The sequence below is a fragment of the Eptesicus fuscus genome, chromosome 12, assembly GCF_027574615.1.
Source record: "Eptesicus fuscus isolate TK198812 chromosome 12, DD_ASM_mEF_20220401, whole genome shotgun sequence".
Lineage (NCBI taxonomy): Eukaryota > Metazoa > Chordata > Mammalia > Chiroptera > Vespertilionidae > Eptesicus > Eptesicus fuscus.
In genome coordinates, this window is record NC_072484.1 from 3980056 (window position 1) to 3999147 (window position 19092).

At 37.3% G+C, this 19092-nt stretch overlaps 1 long non-coding RNA gene across 1 annotated transcript in view; it reads right to left on the reverse strand.

The window, feature by feature from the left end:
* Positions 1 to 19092, reverse strand: part of LOC114231433 (uncharacterized) — a 133142-nt gene that overhangs the window by 12722 nt on the left and 101328 nt on the right. The gene's annotated exons all lie outside the window — the stretch shown is intronic.

Genomic DNA, 19092 nt, shown 5'->3' on the forward strand with positions numbered 1-19092 from the left:
ATTTCACCCCAAAGCCACAGAATATACATTCTTCTCAAGTGCACATGGGTCATTTTCAAAGATAGGATATATATTGGGACACAGGCAAAGTCTCTTCAAATTCAAGAAGATAGAAATCATATCAAGCATCTTCTCAGATCACAATGGCATAAAACTAGAAATCAACTACAATAAAAAAATTTTTAAAAATCAAACACCTGGAGGCTAAATAGCATGCTATTAAACAATGACTGGGTTACCAGAGAGATCAAAGAAGAAATAAAAAGCATCATGGCAACAAACGACAATGAAAACACAATAATCCAAGATCTATGGGACACAGTGAAAGCAGTCTTGAGAAGGAAGTTCATAGCTCTACAGGCCTACTTGAAAAAATAAGAAACAATGGTGATAAATTATCTAACCCTACACCTCAAAGAGTTAGAAAGAGAGCAACAAGAAAAGCCCAGTGTAACCAGAAGGAAGGAAATAACAAAGATCAGAGTGGAGATAAACGACATAGAGACCAAAGAAACAATACAAAAGATCAACAAAACCAAGAGCTGGTTCTTTGAAAGGATAGACAAGATTGAAGAACCTCTAGCCAGGATCACCAAGAAGCAAAGAGAGAGGACCCGAATAAACAAAATCAGAAATGAAAGAGGTGAAGTAACAACCGATCCCACAGAAATACAAACAATTATGAAAAAATACTATGAACAACTCTATTCCAACAAAATGGAAACCTAGATGAAATAGACATATTTTTAGAAAAATGCAAGTTCCCAAAACTCAAGCAAGAAGATTAAAAAAAGCTGAATAGGCTTGTAACTACTGAAGAAATTGAAACAGCTATCAAAAATCTTCCAGCAAACAAAAGCCCTGGTCTGGACGGCTTTACGGGGGAGTTCTACCAAGCATTCAAAGAAGAAATTAAACCTATCCTCCTCAGACTATTCCAAAAAATTCAAGAGGAAGGCACAATTCCAAGCTCTTTCTACAAAGCCAGAATTACCCTAATCCCAAAACCAGATAAAGACACCACAAAAAAAGAGAACGAGAGGCAAATATCCTTGATGAACATAGATGCTAAAATCCTCAACAAAATTCTAGCAAATCGGATTCAACAATACATTAGAATGATCTTACATCATGACCAAGTGGAATTTATTCTGGGATGCAAGGATGGTACAATATCCACAAAAACAATAAATGTGATACATCACATAAACAAAATGAGAGACAAAAATCACATAAGTATATCAATTGACGGAGAAAAAGCATTAGACAAAATCCAATACCATTTTTTGATAAAATTCTCAGCAAAGTGGGAATAGAGGGATCACACCTCAACATAATAAAAGCCCTATATGACAAACCTACAGCTAACATCATACTCAATGGGCAAAAACTAAACCCATTTCCCCTAAGAACAGGAACAAGACAAAGATGCCCACCTTCACCACTCCTGTTCGACATAGTACTAGAAGTACTAGCCATAGTGATCAGACAAGAAGAAGAAATAAAAGGCATCCAAATAGGAAAAGAAAAAGTAAAACTATCCTTATTGATACTATACATAGAAAACTCCAAAGACTCCATCAAAAAAACTACTAGATCTAATAAATGAATTTGGCAATGTAGCAGGACACAAAATTAACACACAGAAATCTATGGCCTTTTTATACACCAATAATGAACTCACAGAAAGAGAAATGAAAAAACAATCCCATTTACCATTGCAACAAAAAAAATTAAGATACCTAGGAATAAACTTAACTAAGGAGGTAAAACACCTGTGCTCAGAAAACTACAGGACATTAAAAAAAAAAAAAAAGCGATAGAGGGCCCTGAATGGTTTGTCTTAGTGGATAGAGCATCAGCCTGTGGACTGAAGGGTCCCAGGTTCGATTCCAGTCAAGGGCATGTACCTTGGTTGTGGGCACATCCCCAGTGGGGGGTGTGCAGGAGGCAGCAGATCGATGTTTCTCTCAGCGATATTTCTGACTCTTAATCCCTCTCCCTTCTTTTCTGTAAAAAAATCAATAAAATATATTTTTTTAAAAAGAGAGAGAGATAGAGGAAGATATAAACAGATGCAAGAACATACCACGTTCATGGATTGGTAGAATCAACATCATTAAAATGTTCATACTACCCAAAGCAATCTATACATTCAATGTAATACCTATTAAAATACCAATGGCATATTTCAAAGATATAGAACAAACAATCCAAAAATTCATCTGGAATAAAAAAAAAAGATCCAGAATAGCTACAACTATCCTGCGAAAAAAGAATAAAGTAGGAGGGATCACAATACCAGACATCAAGCTACATTACCAATCCACAATTCTCAACACTGCCTGGTACTACAAGAACAGACATATAGACCAATGTAACAGAGGAGAAACAAAGAAATTGACTCAAGTCATTTTACTCAATTAATATTTGACAAAGAAAGCAAGAGCATACAATGGAGTCAAAATAGACACTTTAATAAATGGTGTTTGGAAATTTGGTCAGTTACATGCAAAAAAATAAAACTATATTACCAAGTTACAACATCCCCCAAAAAATTCAAAATGGATAAAGACCTTGAATGTAAGACGGGAAACCAAAAAATCCTACAAAACTCCATAGGCAGCAAAATTGCACACATATGTCATATAAATATCTTTACACACACAGATCCTAGGGCTAGAGAGACTAGTGAGAATATAAACAAATGGCACTACATCAAAATAAAAAGCTTCTGCACAGCAAAAGAAACCATCCACAAAACAACAAGAAAGCCCACTGCATGTGAGAACATATTTGCCAATGTTATCTCCTATAAAGGTTGCATCTCCAACATTTACAGGGAAATCTTACAACTTAACAAAAGGAAGATAAGCAATCCAATCACAAAATGGGCAAAGGACCTAAATAGACACTGTTCAAAAGCGGACATACAGAAAGCCAAGAGACATATGAAAACATGCTGAAAGTCACTAATCATCTGCGAGATGCAAATCAAAACAACAATGAGGGACCACCTCACACCTGTCAGAATGGATATCATCAACAAATCAACAAAGGACAAGTTCTGGAGAGCATGCAGACAAAAAGGAACCCTCCTGCACTGCTGGTGGAAATGCAGACTGGTGTAGCCACTATGGAGAACATTTTGGAGTTTCCTCAGAAAATTAAAAATGGAACTGCCAATTGATCCAGTAATACCTCTTCGAGGAATATACCCCAAGAAAATAGAAACACCAAAAAGAAAGGATATATACAACCCTATGTTCATAGCAGCACAATTTTCAACAGCTAAGATTTGGAAAGAGCCTAAGTGCCCATCAGCAGATGACTGGATTAGAAAACTATGGTACATCTACACAACGGAATACTACGCTGCTATAAAAAAGAAGGAATTCTTGCCATTTGCAGCAGCATGGATGGAATTGGAGAGCATTATGCTAAGTGAAATAAGCTAGTCAGTGAAAGAAAAATACCACATGATATCACTCATTTATGGATAATAAACAACATTATAACCTGATAAACAAAAAGATAGTTACAGAGTCAAAGAAGCATGGAACAGAGTGTTAAATTACAGTGGGAAGGCTGAAGAGGGTTAAAGTGGGGAGGTAAGAGACAAACTGAAGGATTTGTATGCATGCACATTAGCATAACCAATGGATGCAAGACAATGGGGGCGGGGGCGGTGAGGGCATGTGCTAGTGCCGGAGGGGTAAGGTAGGCTAGGAGAAGGTCAGTGGGGATAAAAAGAAGACATGTAGTATTATTTATAAAACTTTGAACAATAAAATAATATTTTAAAGAAAGGAAAGAAAATAAAGGATATTCATTAGACTGTGTAAAAAAAAAAAACACTACAAAGAAAGAGAATTACAGGCCAATATGCCTAATGAACATAGATGCTAAATCCTCAAAAAAATATCAGCAAATCACATCCAGCAATATATTAAAAAGATTATATACCATGATCACGTGGAATTTACTCCAGGGATTCAAGGCTGGCATAATATTTGCAAATCAATAAATGTGATACATCACATAAACAAATTGAAAGGCAAAAATCACATGATCATATTGATAGACAAAGAAAAAGCATGAGGAGAGCCTAAGGGAACTAAGGCTCCAACTCCATTTTGATAAAAAACTGTGAGTAAAGTGGGAATAGAGGGAGCATATCTCAACATGATAAAGGCCATATATGACAAACCTACAGCCAACATCATACACAATGGGTAAAAACTGAAACCATTTCCCCAAAGAACAGGAACAAGAATGGGATGCCCACTTTCACCACTCCTATTCAACGTAATACTGGAAGAGCTAGCCATATCCATCAGGCAAGAAGAAGAAATAAAAGGAATCCAAATTGAAAAAGAATAAGTAAAACTGTCATTTTAATATGAACATGACATTGTACATAGATAACCCCAAAGATTCCATAAAAAAAAAAAAACTAGACGTGATAAATGAATGCGGCAATGTAGCCGGATACAAAATTAACACCCAGAAATCTATGGTTTTTTTATACACCAATAATGAACTCACAGAAAGAGAAACTAAAAAAATATTCCACTTACCATTGCAATAAAAAAATTAAGATACCTACGAATAAACTTACTAAGGAAGTAACAGATCTATATTTGGAAAACTACAGGAAGTTGAAAAAAAGACAGAGGAAGACATACACAAATAGAAGAATACACAGTGTTCTTGCATTGGTAGAATCAGCATCATTAAAATGTCCATACTACCCAAAGCAACCTATAGACTCAATGCAATCCCCTTTAAGATACCGACGGAATATTTCACGGACCACGAATAAACTCTATAAAATGCACATGGAATAAACAAAGACCCCAAATAGCTGCAGCAATCCCGAGTAAGAAGAAGAAAGGTGGAGGGTGCACAATACCAGATACAAAGCCACTGTTCTCAAAAGTGCCTGGTCCTGGCGCACGAACAGACATCTAGATCAATACAACAGAACAGAGAACCCAGAAACCAACCCAGGCCATTCTGCTCAATATTTGACAAAGGAGGCAGAGCATGCAAAGAGTCAAGACAGTCTCTTCAATCAACGGTGTTTGGGAAATTGGGCAGATACATTAAAAAAAATGAAACTAGACCACCAACTTACACCTTACACAAAAATAAACCCAGAATGGATAAAGGACTTAAACATAAGACCGGTAACCATAAAAATACTAGAGGAATCCACAGGCAGCAAAATATCAGACATGTGTCATAGCAATATCTTTACTGATATAGGTCCTAGGGCAATGGAAACTAAGGAGATGATAAACAAATGCCACTACATCAAAATAAGCCTCTGCACAGCAAAAGTAAGCATCAACAAAACAACAAGAAAGCCCACTGCATGGGAGAACATATTTGCCAATGTTATCTCCTTAGAAGTTAACAAAAGGAGATAAACTATCCAATCAAAAAGAGGGCAAAGGACCTATATAAACACTTTTCGAAAGAGGACATTCAGGAAGCCAAGAGACATATGAAAACATGCTGAAAGTCACTAATCATCCACGAGATGCAGATCAAAGCAACATGAGGGACCACCTCACACCTGTCAGAATGGCTATCATCAACAAATCAACAAGTGACAAGTGCTGGAGAGCATGTGGACAAAAAGAAACCCTTGTGCACTGCTGGTGGGAATGCAGACTGGTGCAGCCACTGTGGAGAACAGTATGGAGTTTCCTCAAAAAATTAAAAATGGAACTGCCATTTGATACAGTAATACCACTTCTAGGAATATATCCCAAGAAAACAGAAACACCCATCAGAAAGGATATATGCACCCCTATGTTCATAGCAGCCCAATTTTCAATAGCTAAGATTTGAAACAGCCCAAGTGCCCATCAGCAGATGAGTGAATTAGAAAACTATGGTACATCTACACAACGGAATACTACACTGCTATAATAAAGAAGGAATTCATGACATTTGCAGCAGCATGGATGGAACTGGAGAGCATTATGCTAAGAGGAAGAAGCCCGACAATGAAAGAAAAATATCACATGATATCACTCATTTATGGATAATAAAGTATATTATAACCTGATAAACAAAAATATAGATACAGAGGCAGAGAAGCTTAGAACAGAGTGTCAGATTACAGCGGGAAGGCAGGTGAGGGCTTAGGAGGGGAGGTAAGAGATCCACTGAAGGACTTGTATGCAGGCACGTTAGCATAACCAATGGATGCAAGACACTGGAGGGTGGGGTGAGGGCATGTACGGGAAAGAGGATTGGGGATGCCAGGGGACGGTTAATGGGGATAAAAAGAAGACATATGTACAATTATTTGTAATGCTTTAAACAATAAAATAATAATTTAAAGAAAGGAAAGAAAATAAAGAATATTCATTAGACTGTAAAAAAAAGAAAAAGACACTACAAAGAAAGAGAATTACAGGCCAATATTCCTAATGAACATAGATGCTAAAATCCTCAACAAAATACCAGCAAATAGCATCCAGCAATATGTTACAAAGATTATATACCATCATCACGTGGGATTTATTCCAGGGATTCAAGCCTGGTATAATATTTGCAAATCAATAAATGTGATACATCACATAAACAAATTGAAAGGCAAAAATCACATGATCATATTCATAGACGCAGAAGAAGCATTTGACAAAATCCAACGCCATTTTTGATAAAAAAAAACTGTGAGTAAAGTGGGAATAGAAGGAGCATATCTCAACATGATAAAGGCCATATATGACAAACCTACAGCCAACATCATACACAATGGGTAAAACTGAAACCATTTCCCCAAAGAACAGGAACAAGACAGGGATGCCCACTTTCACCACTCCTATTCAACATAATACTGGAAGAGCTAGCCATATCCATCAGGCAAGAAGAAGAAATAAAAGGAATCCAAATTGAAAAAGAATAAGCCGAAACCGGTTTGGCTCAGTGGATAGAGCGTCAGCCTGCGACTGAAAGGTCCCGGGTTCAAGTCCGATCAAGGGCATGTACCTTGGGACGGGCACATCCCCAGTGGGGGGTGTGCAGGAGGCAGCTGATCAATGTTTCCCCTTTCATCGATGTTTCTAACTATCCCTCTCCCTTCCTCTCTGTGAAAAATTAATAAAATATAAAAGAAAAAGAAAAAGAATAAGTAAAACTGTCATTTTCCTATGAAATGATATTATACATAGATAACTACAAAGACTCCATTAAAAAAATAATACTAGACTAGATAAATAAATTCAGCAATGTAGCAGGATACAAAATTAACACCCAGAAATCTATGGCTTTTTTATACACCAATAATGAACTCACAGAAAGAGAAACTAAAAAAACAATTCCACTTACCATTGCAACCAAAAAAATTAAGATACCTACGAATAAACTTACTAAGGAAGTAACAGACCTGTACTCGGAAAACTACAGGAAGTTGAAAAAAAGACAGAGGGAGACATACACAAATGGAAGAATATACAGTGTTCTAGGATTGGTAGAATCAGCATCATTAAAATGTCCATACTACTCAAAGCAATCGATAGATTCAATGCAATCCCCTTTAAGATACCAACGGAATATTTCACAGACCATGAATAAACTCTATAAAATTCACATGGAATAAACAAAGACCCCAAATAGCTGCAGCAATCCCGAGTAAGAAGGAGAAAGGTGGAGGGTGCACAATACCAGATACAAAGCCACTGTTCTCAAAAGTGCCTGGTCCTGGCACACGAACAGACATCTAGATCAATACAACAGAACAGAGAACCCAGAAACCAACCCAGGCCATTCTGCTCAATATTTGACAAAGGAGGCAGAGCATGCAAAGGAGTCAAGACAGTCTCTTCAATAAACGGTGTTTGGGAAATTGGACAGATACATTCAAAAAAATGAAACAAGACCACCAACTTACACCATACACAAAAATAAACCCAGAATGGATAAAGGACTTAAACATACGACCGGTAACCATAAAAATCTTAGAAGAATCCATAGACAGCTAAATATCGGACATGTGTCATAGCAATATCTTTACTGATATAGGTCCTAGGGCAATGGAAACTAAGGAGATGATAAACAAATGGCACTACATCAAAATAAAAAGCCTCTGCACAGCAAAAGAAACCATCCACAAAACAACAAGAAAGCCCACTGCATGGGAGAACATATTTGCCAATGTTATCTACGATAAGGGTTTCATCTGCAACATTTACAGGGAACTCTTACAACTTAACAAAAGAAGATAAACAATCCAATCAAAAAGTGGGCAAAGGACCTAAATAGACAGTTTTCAAAAGAGGACATTCAGGAAGCCAAGAGACACATGAAAACATGCTGAAAGTCACTAATCATCCGCGAGATGCAGATCAAAGCAACATGAGGGACCACCTCACACCTGTCAGAATGGCTATCATCAACAAATCAACAAGCGACAAGTGCTGGAGAGCATGTGGACAAAAAGGAACCCTCCTGCACTGCTGGTGGGAATGCAGACTGGTGTGTCCACTGTGGAGAACAGTATGGAGTTTACTCAAAAAATTAAAAATGGAACTGCCATTTGATACAGTAATACCACTTCTAGGAATATATCCCAAGAAAATGGGAACACCAATCAGAAAGGATATATGCACCCCTATGTTCATAGCAGCACAATTCACCATGGCTAAGATTTGGAAACAGCCTAAGTGCCCATCAGCAGATGAATGGATTAGAAAACTACGGTACATCTACACAATGGAATACTACGCTGCTATAAAAAAGAAGGAATTCTTGCCATTTGCAGCAGCATGGATGGAACTGGAGAGCATTATGCTAAGTGAAATAAGCCAGTCAGTGAAAGAAAAATACCACATGATATCACTCATTTATGGATAATAAACAACATTATAACCTGATAAACAAAACGATAGTTACAGAGGCAGAGAAGCTTAGAACAGAGTGTCAGATTACAGCGGGAAGGCAGGTGAGGGCTTAGGAGGGGAGGTAAGAGATCCACTGAAGGACTTGTATGCATGCACGTTAGCATAACCAATGGATGCAAGACACTGGGGTATGGGGTGAGGTCATGTAAGGGAAAGAGGATTGGGGATGCCAGGGCAAGGTCAATGGGGATAAAAAGGAGACATATGTACTGCTATTTGTAATACTTTAAACAATAAAATAACAATTTAAAGAAAGGAAAGAAAATAAAGAATATTCATTAGACTGTAAAAAAAAAAAAGACACTACAAAGAAAGAGAATTACAGGCCAATATTCCTAATGAACATAGATGCTAAAATCCTCAACAAAATACCAGCAAATAGCATCCAGCAATATGTTACAAAGATTATATACCATCATCACGTGGGATTTATTCCAGGGATTCAAGCCTGGTATAATATTTGCAAATCAATAAATGTGATACATCACATAAACAAATTGAAAGGCAAAAATCACATGATCATATTCATAGACGCAGAAGAAGCATTTGACAAAATCCAACTCCATTTTTGATAAAAAAACCTGTGAGTAAAGTGGGAATAGAAGGAGCATATCTCAACATGATAAAGGCCATATATGACAAACTTACAGCCAACATCATACACAATGGGTAAAACTGAAACCATTTCCCCAAAGAACAGGAACAAGACAGGGATGCCCACTTTCACCACTCCTATTCAACATAATACTGGAAGAGCTAGCCATATCCATCAGGCAAGAAGAAGAAATAAAAGGAATCCAAATTGAAAAAGAATAAGCCGAAACCGGTTTGGCTCAGTGGATAGAGCGTCAGCCTGCGACTGAAAGGTCCCGGGTTCAAGTCCGATCAAGGGCATGTACCTTGGGACGGGCACATCCCCAGTGGGGGGTGTGCAGGAGGCAGCTGATCAATGTTTCCCCTGTCATCGATGTTTCTAACTATCCCTCTCCCTTCCTCTCTGTGAAAAATTAATAAAATATAAAAGAAAAAGAAAAAGAATAAGTAAAACTGTCATTTTCCTATGAAATGATATTATACATAGATAACTACAAAGACTCCATTTAAAAAAAAATACTAGACTTGATAAATAAATTCAGCAATGTAGCAGGATACAAAATTAACACCCAGAAATCTATGGCTTTTTTATACACCAATAATGAACTCACAGAAAGTGAAACTAAAAAAACAATCCCACTTACCATTGCAATAAAAAAAATTAAGATACCTAGGAATAAACTTACTAAGGAAGTAACAGACCTGTACTCCGAAAACTACAGGAAGTTGAAAAAAAGACAGAGGGAGACATACACAAATGGAAGAATATACAGTGTTCTAGGATTGGTAGAATCAACATCATTAAAATGTCCATACTACCCAAAGCAATCGATAGATTCAATGCAATCCCCTTTAAGATACCAACGGAATATTTCACAGACCATGAATAAACTCTATAAAATTCACATGGAATAAACAAAGACCCCAAATAGCTGCAGCAATCCCGAGTAAGAAGAAGAAAGGTGGAGGGTGCACAATACCAGATACAAAGCCACTGTTCTCAAAAGTGCCTGGTCCTGGTCCAGACATCTAGATCAATACAACAGAACAGAGAACCCAGAAACCAACCCAGGCCATTCTGCTCAATATTTGACAAAGGAGGCAGAGCATGCAAAGGAGTCAAGACAGTCTCTTCAATAAACGGTGTTTGGGAAATTGGGCAGATACATTCAAAAAAATGAAACAAGACCACCAACTTACACCATACACAAAAATAAACCCAGAATGGATAAAGGCCTTAAATATAAGACTGGTAACCATAAAAATCTTAGAAGAATCCATAGACAGCAAAATATCAGACATGTGTCATAGCAATATCTTTACTGATATAGCTCATAGGGCAATGGAAACTAAGGAGATGATAAACAAATGGCACTACATCAAAATGAAAAGCCTCTGCACAGCAAAAGTAACCATCCACAAAACAACAAGAAAGCCCACTGCATGGGAGAACATATTTGCCAATGTTATCTCCTTAGAAGTTAACAAAAGGAGATAAACTATCCAATCAAAAAGTGGGCAAAGGACCTAAATAGACACTTTTTGAAAGAGGACATTCAGGAAGCCAAGAGACACATGAAAACATGCTGAAAGTCACTAATCATCACAGACATGGAAATCAAAACAACACTGAGGTACCATCTCACACCTGTCAGAATGGCTATCATCAACAAATCAACAAGTGACAAGAGCTGGAGAGGATGCAGACAAAAAGAAATCCTCCTGCACTGCTGGTGGGAATGCAGACTGGTGCAGCCACTGTGGAGAACAGTATGGAGTTTCCTCAAAAAACTAAAAATGGAACTGCCATTTGATACAGTAATACCACTTCTAGGAATATATCCCAAGAAAACAGAAACACCAATTAGAATGGATATATGCACCCCTATGTTCATAGCAGCCCAATTTTCAATAGCTAAGATTTGGAAACAGCCTAAGTGCCCATCAGCAGGTGAGTGGATTAGAAAACTGTGGTACATTTACACAATGGAATACTACGCTGCTATAATAAAGAAGGAATCTTTGCCATTTGCAGCAGCATGGATGGAAATGGAGAGCATTAGGCTAAACGAAATAAGCCAGACAGTGAAAGAAAAATACCACATGATATCACTCATTTGTGGATAATAAAGAACATTATAACCTGATAAACAAAAAGATAGTTACAGAGGCAGAGAAGCTTGGCTGGGGAGGGCTAAGGAAGGGAGGTGAGAGATCCACTGAAGGACTTGTATGCATGCACATTAGCATAACCAATGGATGCAAGACACTGGGGGTGCGGGTGAGGGCATGTGTGGGAAGGAGAATTGGGGATGCCAGGGGACGGTCAATGGGGATAAAAAGGAGACATATGTACTGCTATTTGTAATACTTTAAACAATAAAAAATTGTTAACATTTTTTTATTAAGGTATTATATGTGGACAAATCTTACCATTGCCCCCCCCACCCCACTGCCATACTTGCCCTCACCCCCCAATGTTTCGCATCCGTTGATTATTCTTATATGCATGCATACAAGTCTTTCGGTTGATCTCTTATCACCCCCACTTCTCCCTAACCTTCCTGCTGTAATTTGACAGTCTTTTTGTTGCTTTACTGCCTCTGTATCTATCTTTTTATTCAATAGTTTATAATGTTCTTTATTATCCACAAATGAGTGCGATCATGTGGTATTTTTCTTTCATTGACTGGCTTATTTCACTTAGCATAATTTCACCAATTCCATTCAAATTGCTACAAATGGTAAGAATTCCTTCTTTTTTATGGCAGCATAGCATTCCATTGTGTAAATGAACCACAGATTTCTGATCCAGTCATTTGCTGATGGGCACCTAGGCTGTTTCCAAATCTTAGCTATTGTAAATAGTGCTGCTATGAACACAGGGGTGCATATATCCTTTCTGATGGGTGTTTCTAGTTTCTTGGGATATATTCCTAGGAGTGGGATCAATGGGTCATATGGGAGTTCCATTTTCAGGTTTTTGAGGAAACTCCATACTGTTCTCCACAGTGGCTGCACCAGTCTGCATTTCCACCAGCAGTGCACAAGAGTTCCTTTTTAATAAAATAAAATTTAAAAGAAAGGACAGAAAATAAAGAATATTCATTAGATTGTAAAAAAAAAAAAAAAGAAGAAGAAGAAGACACTACAAAGAAAGAAAATTACAGGGCAATATCCCTAATGAACATAGATGCTAAAATCCTCAACAAAATATCACCAAATCACATCCAGCAATATATTAAAAAGATTATATACCACAATCACGTGAGATTTTTTCCAGGGACTCAAGGCTGGCATAATATTTGCAAATCAAAATATATGATAAATCACATAAACAAATTGAAAGGCAAAAATCACATGATCGTATTGATAGCCGCAGAAAAAGCATTCGACAAAATACAACTCCAATTTAGATTAAAAATAAAACTGTGAGTAAAGTAGGAATAAAGAGAGCATATCTCAACATGATAAAGGCCATATATGACAAAACTACAGCCAACATCATACACAATGGGTAACAACTAAAACCATTTCCCCAAAGAACAGGAACAAGACAGGGATGCCCACTTTGACCACTCCTATTCAACATAATACTGGAAGAGCTAGCCATATTGATCTGGCAAGAAGAAGAAATAAAAGGCATCCAAGTTGGAAAAGAATAAGTAAAACTGTCATTTTACTTTGCCATGATATTGTACATAGATACACCCAAAGATTCCATTAAAAAAAATACTAGACTTCATAAATGAATTCGGCAATGTAGCAGGATACAAAATTAACACCCAGAAATCTATGGCTTTTTTATACACCAATAATGAACTCACAGCAAGGGAAACTAAAAAAAAAAAAAGCCCACTTATCATTGTAACCAAAAAATTACGATAACTAGGAATAAACGTAACAGACCTGTACTTGGACAACTACAGGGAATTGAAAAAAGGATAGAGGAAGACATAAACAAATGGAAGAATATACAGTGTTTTTTGATTGGTAGAATCAGCATCATTAAAATGTCCATACTACTCAAAGCTACCTATAGACTCAATGCAATCCCCTTTAAGATACCAATGGAATATTTCACAAACCTAGAATGAACTCTATAAAATTCACGTGGAATAAACAAAGACCCCAAATAGCTGCAGCAATCCCGAGTAAGAAGGAGAAAGGTGGAGGGTGCACAATACCAGATACAAAGCCACTGTTCTCAAAAGTGCCTGGTCCTGGCACACGAACAGACATCTAGATCAATACAACAGAACAGAGAACCCAGAAACCAACCCAGGCCATTCTGCTCAATATTTGACAAAGGAGGCAGAGCATGCAAAGGAGTCAAGACAGTCTCTTCAATCAACGGTGTTTGGGAAATTGGGCAGATACATTCAAAAAAATGAAACAAGACCACCAACTTACACCATACACAAAAATAAACCCAGAATGGATAAAGGACTTAAACATAAGACCGGTAACCATAAAAATCTTAGAAGAATCCATAGACAGCAAAATATCAGACATGTGTCATAGCAATATCTTTACTGATATAGGTCCTAGGGGGGGGTGAAGGCATGTTCCGGTGGGGGCGGGGTAGAGTAAGCTAGGGGAAAGTCAATGGAGATAAAAAGAAGACACATGTACTATTATTTATAAAACTTTGAACAATAAAATAAAATTTTAAAGAAAGAAAAGAAAAGAAAGACTATTCATTAGACTGTAAAAAAAAAAAAAAAAAGACACTACAAAGAAAGAGATTTAAGGCCAATATCCCTAATGAACATAGATGCTAAAATCCTCAACAAAATATCAGCAAATAGCATTCAGCAATATGTTACAAAGATTATATACCATGATCATGTGGGATTTATTCCAGGGATTCAAGCCTGGCATAATATTTGCAAATCAATAAATGTGATACATCACATAAACAAATTGAAAGGCAAAAATCACATGATCATATTCATAGACGCAGAAGAAGCATTTGACAAAATCCAACTCGATTTTTGAGAAAAAACTGTGAGTAAAGTGGGAATAGAGGGAGCATATCTCAACATAAGAAAGGCCATATATGACAAACCTACAGCCAAGATCATACACAATGGGTAAAAACTGCAACCATTTCCCCAAAGAACAGGAACAAGACAGGGATGCCCACTTTCACCACTCCTATTCAACATAATACTGGAAGAGCTAGCCATATCCATCAGGCAAGAAGAAGAAATAAAAGGAATCCAAATTGAAAAAGAATAAGTAAAACTGTCACTTTCCTATGACATGATATTATACATAGATAACCCCAAAGGCTCCATTAAAAAAAAAATACTAGACTTGATGAATAAATTCGGCAATGTAGCAGGATACAAAATTAACACCCAGAAATCTATGGCTTTTTTATACACCAATAATGAACTCACCGAATGAGAAACTAAAAACAAAATTCCACTTACCATTGCAACCAAAAAATTAAGATACCTAGGAATAAACTTACTAAGGAAGAAACAGATCTATATTTGGAAAACTACAGGAAGTTGAAAAAAAGACAAAGGAAGACATACACAAATGGAAGAATACACAGTGTTCTTGCATTGGTAGAATCAGCATCATTAAAATGTCCATACTACCCAAAGCTACCTATAGACTCAATGCAATCCCCTTTAAGGTACCAACGGAATATTTCCAGACCTAGAATAAACTCTATAAAATTCACATGGAATAAACAAAGACCCCAAATAGCTGCAGCAATCCCGAGTAAGAAGGAGAAAGGTGGAGGGTGCACAATACCAGATACAAAGCCACTGTTCTCAGAACTGCCTGGTCCTGGCGCACGAACAGACATCTAGATCAATACAACAGAACAGAGAACCCAGAAACCAACCCAAGCCATTCTGCTCAATATTTGACAAAGGAGGCAGAGCATGCAAAGGAGTCAAGACAGTCTCTTCAATAAACGGTGTTTGGGAAATTGGGCAGATACATTCAAAAAAATGAAACAAGACCACCAACTTACACCATACACAAAAATAAACCCAGAATGGATAAAGGACTTAAACATAAGACCGGTAACCATAAAAATCTTAGAAGAATCCATAGACAGCAAAATATCAGATATGTGTCATAGCAATATCTTTACTGATATAGGTCCTAGGGCAATGGAAACTAAGGAGATGATAAACAAATGGCACTACATCAAAATAAAAAGCCTCTGCACAGCAAAAGAAACCATCCACAAAACAACAAGAAAGCCCACTGCATGGGAGAACATATTTGCCAATGTTATCTCCAATAGGAGTTTCATCTCCAACATTTACAGGGAACGCTTACAACTTAACAAAAGAAGATAAACAATCCAATCAAAAACTGGGAAAAGGACCTAAATAGACACTTTTCAAAAGAGGACATTCAGGAAGCCAAGAGACACATGAAAACATGCTGAAAGTCACTAATCATCCGCGAGATGCAGATCAAAGCAACATGAGGGACCACCTCACACCTGTCAGAATGGCTATCATCAACAAATCAACAAGCGACAAGTGCTGGAGAGCATGTGGACAAAAAGGAACCCTCCTGCACTGCTGGTGGGAATGCAGACTGGAGCAGGAACTGTGAAAAACAGTGTGGAGTTTACTCAAAAAATTAAAAATGGAGCTGCCATTTGATACAGTAATACCACTTCAAGGAATATATCCCAAGAAAACAGAAGCACCAATCAGAAAGGATATATGCACCCCTATGTTCATAGCAACACAATTCACCATGGCTAAGATTTGGAAACAGCCTAAGTGCCCATCAGCAGATGAGTGGATTAGAAAACTACGGTACATCTACACAATGGAATACTACGCTGCTATAAAAAAGAAGGAATTCTTGCCATTTGCAGCAGCATGGATGGAACTGGAGAGCATTATGCTAAGTGAAATAAGCCAGTCAGTGAAAGAAAAAATACCACATGATATCACTCATTTATGGATAATAAACAACATTATAACCTGATAAACAAAAAGATAGTTACAGAGGCAGAGAAGCTTAGAACAGAGTGTCAGATTACAGCGGGAAGGCAGGTGAGGGCTTAGGAGGGGAGGTAAGAGATCCACTGAAGGACTTGTATGCATGCACGTTAGCATAACCAATGGATGCAAGACACTAGGGTGTGGGGTGAGGGCATGTAAGGGAAAGAGGATTGGGGATGCCAGGGCAAGGTCAATGGGGATCAAAAGGAGACATATTGTACTACTATTTGTAATACTTTAAACAATAAAATCACACTTTAAAATAAGAAAGGAAAATAAAGAATATTCATAAGAATGTAAAAAAAAACAAAACACTACAAAGAAACAGAATTAAAGGCCAATATTCCTAATGAACACAGATACTAAAATCCTCAACAAAGTATCAACAAATCATATTCAGCAATATATTAAAAAGATTATATACCATGATCATGTGGGATTTGATCCAGGGATTCAAGCCTGGTATAATATTTGCAAATCAATAAATATGATACATCACATAAACAAATTGAAAGAAAAAAATCACATGATCATACTGATATACACAGAAGAAGCATTTCACAAAATCCAACTCCATTTTTGATAAAAAACTGTGAGTAAAGTGGGAATAGAGGGAGCATATCTCAACATGATAAAGGCCATATATGACAAACCTACAGCCAACATCATACACAATGGGTAAAAACTGAAACCATTTCCCCAAAGAACAGGAACAAGACAGGGATGCCCACTTTCACCACTCCTATTCAACGTAATACTGGAAGAGCTAGCCATATCCATCAGGCAAGAAGAAGAAATAAAAGGAATCCAAATTGAAAAAGAATAAGTAAAACTGTCACTTTCCTATGACATGATATTATACATAGATAACCTCAAAGGCTCCATTAAAAAAAATACTAGACTTGATGAATAAATTCGGCAATGTAGCAGGATACAAAATTAACACCCAGAAATCTATGGCTTTTTTATACACCAATAATGAACTCACCGAAAGAGAAACTAAAAACAAAATTCCACTTACCATTGCAACCAAAAAATTAAGATACCTAGGAATAAACTTACTAAGGAAGTAACAGACCTGTACTCAGAAAACTACAGGAAATTGAAAAAAAAAGACAGAGGAAGACATACACAAATGGAAGAATATACAGTGTTCTAGGATTGGTAGAATCAGCATCATTAAAATGTCCATACTACCCAAAGCAATCGATAGATTCAATGCAATCCCCTTTAAGATACCAACGGAATATTTCACAGACCATGAATAAACTCTATAAAATTCACATGGAATAAACAAAGACCCCAAATAGCTGCAGCAATCCCGAGTAAGAAGAAGAAAGGTGGAGGGTGCACAATACCAGATACAAAGCCACTGTTCTCAAAAGTGCCTGGTCCTGGCACACGAACAGACATCTAGATCAATACAACAGAACAGAGAACCCAGAAACCAACCCAGGCCATTCTGCTCAATATTTGACAAAGGAGGCAGAGCATGCAAAGGAGTCAAGACAGTCTCTTCAATCAACGGTGTTTGGGAAATTGGGCAGATACATGCAAAAAAATGAAATTAGACCACCAACTTACACCTTACACAAAAATAAACCCAGAATGGATAAAGGTCTTAAACATAAGGCCGGTAACCATAAAAATCTTAGAAGAATCCATAGACAGCTAAATATCAGACATGTGTCATAGCAATATCTTTACTGATATAGCTCATAGGGCAATGGAAACTAAGGAGATGATAAACAAATGGCACTACATCAAAATGAAAAGCCTCTGCACAGCAAAAGTAAGCATCCACAAAACAACAAGAAAGCCCACTGCATGGGAGAACATATTTGCCAATGTTATCTCCTTAGAAGTTAACAAAAGGAGATAAACTATCCAATCAAAAAGTGGGCAAAGGACCTAAATAGACACTTTTCGAAAGAGGACATTCAGGAAGCCAAGAGACACATGAAAACATGCTGAAAGTCACTAATCATCACAGACATGGAAATCAAAACAACACTGAGGTACCATCTCACACCTGTCAGAATGGCTATCATCAACAAATCAACAAGTGACAAGTGCTGGAGAGCATGCAGACAAAAAGGAACCCTCCTGCACTGCTGGTGGGAATGCAGACTGGTGTGTCCACTGTGGAGAACAGTATGGAGTTTCCTCAAAAAATTAAAAATGGAACTGCCATTTGATACAGTAATACCACTTCTAGGAATATATCCCAAGAAAACAGAAACACCAATTAGAATGGATATATGCACCCCTATGTTCATAGCAGCCCAATTTTCAATAGCTAAGATTTGGAAACAGCCTAAGTGCCCATCAGCAGATGAGTGGATTAGAAAACTGTGGTACATCTACACAACGGAATACTATGCTGCTATAAAAAAGAAGGAATCTTTGCCATTTGCAGCAGCATGGATGGAAATGGAGAGCATTAGGCTAAACGAAATAAGCCAGACAGTGAAAGAAAAATACCACATGATATCACTCATTTGTGGATAATAAAGAACATTATAACCTGATAAACAAAAAGATAGTTACAGAGGCAGAGAAGCTTGGCTGGGGAG